Raw genomic sequence first — 3,792 nt, 5'->3', positions numbered from 1 at the left:
TCAGGGGCCAAGGAGCAAGGGGAGGATGGAGAAGGGCAGCGGGGAGTGGGTCAGTGGCGCGGAATGTTCTAGTGATGCAAATGTTGACTGATTTTTATTGAATACAACTAGAACAATTTACAAGTGTGCAATCATCGATATGATGTTGATTATAATGTTTAACGATAATTATATTGAGATTAGGATATGCAGGATATAGTGATGATAATGCTAATGTCTTTACGCATGGTGATGGTAGGGAACTATCAATCTGGTGATGGCTGGGGAAGTTGAAGATGGTGATGATAGTGCTCCTGCTAAGTAGTGGTACTTTAGATGATGATTACGATGCTGCGACTATTGCTGTAGCTGCTGAAATAATAATGATGCTGCATCTGCTGCTGACAATGATGATGCCCCTCTCCACCCACCTTCGTCCACCCCCACAGGTTCCGAGGAGGAGCGCCGCGTGGTGGTGTAAGCACTCAGCCTGCTGAAGCGCGGGAGTGCAGAGAGGCGACCCCACGAGGTGGAGACAGGAGGGACAGGGTCCTCCTGGGGGGACAAAGCGAGCGGCGTCCTGGCGGGGTCGAGAGGGCAGGAGACGCAGCGGATATTGGCAGGGTTCTGGATGTACGCTCCATTGTAAACTCCGATGAGCACCTGATTGTATCCCCCGACGGGGACCCTATTGGGGCCCCAATGGGCAGGGACCCGGGTGGGGACCCACTACCCCCCGAGGTGACAGTGCCAGTTCTTGAGGAGACTGCGCTGGGCTGGGAATTATCGGCCGAGGTGCGCGTGGCGAAAACAAGCACGTGACACCGCGTGAGCGTGCGGGCCACGAGGCCACTTACACGGGCGCCAACCTGGGCGGGTTTGAAGAGGAGGAGGCCCATCCTGGAGCTGGGACCGCACGATGGTGAGACGGAAGGATGGAGATGGGGAGGGAGAGAATGAGGGCAATTATATGAGTATTATAGTTAAGTGCACATGTGTGCATGCGTGTTTATGTACCGTCCCGGCCTTCATAGATGCTTGCTAACTGCACTTGCCCCAACAGTTTGTTTGAAGGCTCTTACGAGGGAATGTTTGTCTTTGTTGTCCGACACAGAGCGGCGCGTGCTGGTGCGCGTGCCCGCGAGCGAGTACCTGCACCTGGCCGTGGACCACTTCGCACTCGTGCTGGTGGCGTGTGCGCGCGTGCTCGACATGGTCGCCGAGATCGCGCGCGTGCACGTGACCCGTGTGCGCTCCCCACGCTTGCACGTGAGTGGCACATTACAACAGCATCAACAATAACAACAGCAGCAACAACTATACGTCTCAAAATTTATTTTGGGTATCATAAATCCTCCTCCACCCGACACAGTGGTGCGATGGTAGGTGGTGGTGTGTTTATGATGGCATGATGATGGTATAATGTTAGATGATGCTGTGATGTAAGATGTATTTTGAACTTATTTCGCAATGTACGTAGACACCAGTGCTTAACGAAGGTGTTTATGCGATGGCATGATGGTTTAATGATGGTGTGATGATGATGGCATGATAATGGTGTGGTGGTAATTGATGGTGTGATGATGAAAATGCGATGTTAAATTAAAGTGTGATCATGATGATGGTGGTAATGTGATGTTCGAAGCTGTGTTTGTGTGATGGTGTGATAATAGTGCGATGTTCGATGATAGTGTCAGATGATGATAGTGGTTTCATGCTAGAAGCTGTGCTTGTGATTGCCTGATAATGGTGCAGTGGTAGATGGTATGATATCCCCCCACAGGTGATGGAGGGGACCCACGTGGGTCGCGATCTCATCTCCGAGCTCTGCTTCACGAACCCCGTGGCACACGCCCTGCACCGCGTGCGCGTCCGCGTGGAGGGAGCCGGCGTGCACGCGCCGGGCAACATACTCGTCGGGTATGGTGCCGTCGTCACAAGTTCACGATCATAACAAGATCAAATGGAAATAGACGATGTTTCGGGCAACTGCCCTTGTTCATAGCACACGTGTTATCGATTGAACCAAACACATTTGCTATGAAGACAGATCATCACCCGAAACGTCCGTTATTATATAATTTTCCTTTTAAGACCAGGATGTTATTGACGATTGAGAGTTTTAATTTTTGCGTGCATATGCACCACTGCTAACGCAATCTCACAATACTGTCCATGTGTTTAGTGACCATTATACCTGATGCTCACGCTGCTGCTGATGACACGTGCCCGTATGTGTCTTTCGCTTCACAATAGTGTAGCTGTGAGCGTGATTTGTTATGCACCCGCGATCCAGTTCTGGGCCTCCCCTAGGTCGATTCAGCCTTAAATAACTATCTTGGGCAGTGTGTGCAAGCTTCAGCCCTGGGGGTACAATAGGCGGTCAGACGTGCTGCTGCCCACACCACCCGCTCGTGTGCCTATCCCGGCCTTAACAGGTGCTCGCAGTACTTGCCCCAACAGTTTGCCGTAGGTTATACAGGGGACCTTTGTCTTTGTGTCTGTCTCGGCGCAGCGACGTGGAGGGGCACGGCCGCGTGCGCGTGCCCGTGGTTCTCAAGCGCCCCGGGGAGCTCACGCTGATCGCGAGCCTCGACTGCACGGAGCTGCTGCAGGTGCACGGGGGAGCCACCTTCCAGTGTGAGCCCTGAGACTTCAGCATCACCACCATCATCAACATCATGAGTCAACCACCATCATCAGCATCAAGAGTGGTACCACCATGATCGTGATCGAGTGAACTATCATGAGCGTGTTCATCATCAAAGTCGCACTCATTACACACAAAGTGCTTGCCACAAATATACCACAAATTCCTTGCTGATCTCGTCAAGGAGCATAAACCATCACGAGACCTCTGGTCATCCTTGCAGTGGCTTTTGGATAGCCATCAAACAAAGACGGTCACTGCATCGCACACTTTCAGATCCGCTTGTGTGGCCGTCTGGAGCACTCTTTCTTCCGATATTAGGAAGCCCCTGAAGCTATTCACTGTTAAATGTTTAGTTTGTTGTCCTTCCCCGCACCTCCGACTAGCGCGGTTGGCTACGCACGGTGCGAAAGAAGTTCAACGTACATGTCAATCACCACGATCGTGTTCATCATCATAAGATGATCATTATCAGAATCATCAAATCGAATGGGGACCAAAAATCGTGACGGGATGTGGGTGGTGGAGAATAATCATTACAGAGCCGATGTCATGGACAGACTTCAGGCGCGATCGACAAGAACGCTACCGCCGTAACGTCACTGGACTGCGGGTACTCGTGAAGAAGGGGAATGACGTTGTTGATGTCGCCTGTAGAAGTTGAACTCATTCAGAGACAGTATTCGTGATTAACAATCCCAGATCTTCGTGGCCAGTGGCGTTTACTTAGCCACGCGCATCGCCATCGCTTGCTTCCTTCTTCCAGTTCCCGCATTTGTTGGATACGACACTGCACCTCCGATGTCTTTCGATGGTAACAGTCTGGCTCAAGGTCTTCTTATTTTTCCTATTTCATATAGATTTATATAGCGGCTTATTCCAAAGTGCTTTACAACAATTATAACATAAGATGATGGGTTATTAAAGGGGCTGGTGTAGTTATGGTGATCGGACATGTGTGAGTGGTTAAGGAGGGGTAGCTATAGGGGTGGATACAGGGGTTGGGGTAGTGATAGGGGTTGGGGTAGTGATAGGGGTAGAGATAGGGGTAATGATAGGGGGTGGGGTAATGATAGGGGTGGTGATAGGGTTTGGGGTAATGATAGGGGTAGTGATAGGGGTTGGGGTAGTGATAGGGGGGTGGGGGCTGGAAGTAGCAGCAG

The 3,792-nt window shown here is 51.2% G+C and overlaps 1 long non-coding RNA gene across 1 annotated transcript; it reads left to right on the top strand.

Moving 5' to 3' along the window:
- The first annotated feature begins 431 nt into the window (after positions 1-431).
- LOC133340344 (uncharacterized) lies at positions 432-1,893 on the top strand. The gene is made up of 3 exons (XR_009754890.1): positions 432-612; positions 1,094-1,248; positions 1,763-1,893. It is a non-coding gene; the product is annotated as an uncharacterized LOC133340344 (long non-coding RNA).
- The last annotated feature ends 1,899 nt before the right edge of the window (positions 1,894-3,792 follow it).

This window comes from Lethenteron reissneri, chromosome 9 (genome assembly GCF_015708825.2).
Source record: "Lethenteron reissneri isolate LAM-NWPU_2019-01 chromosome 9, ASM1570882v1, whole genome shotgun sequence".
NCBI classification, from domain to species: Eukaryota; Metazoa; Chordata; class Hyperoartia; order Petromyzontiformes; family Petromyzontidae; genus Lethenteron; species Lethenteron reissneri.
The sequence above is the reverse complement of the archived record's forward strand: the minus strand, read 5'-3'. Positions and strand labels throughout refer to the sequence as shown.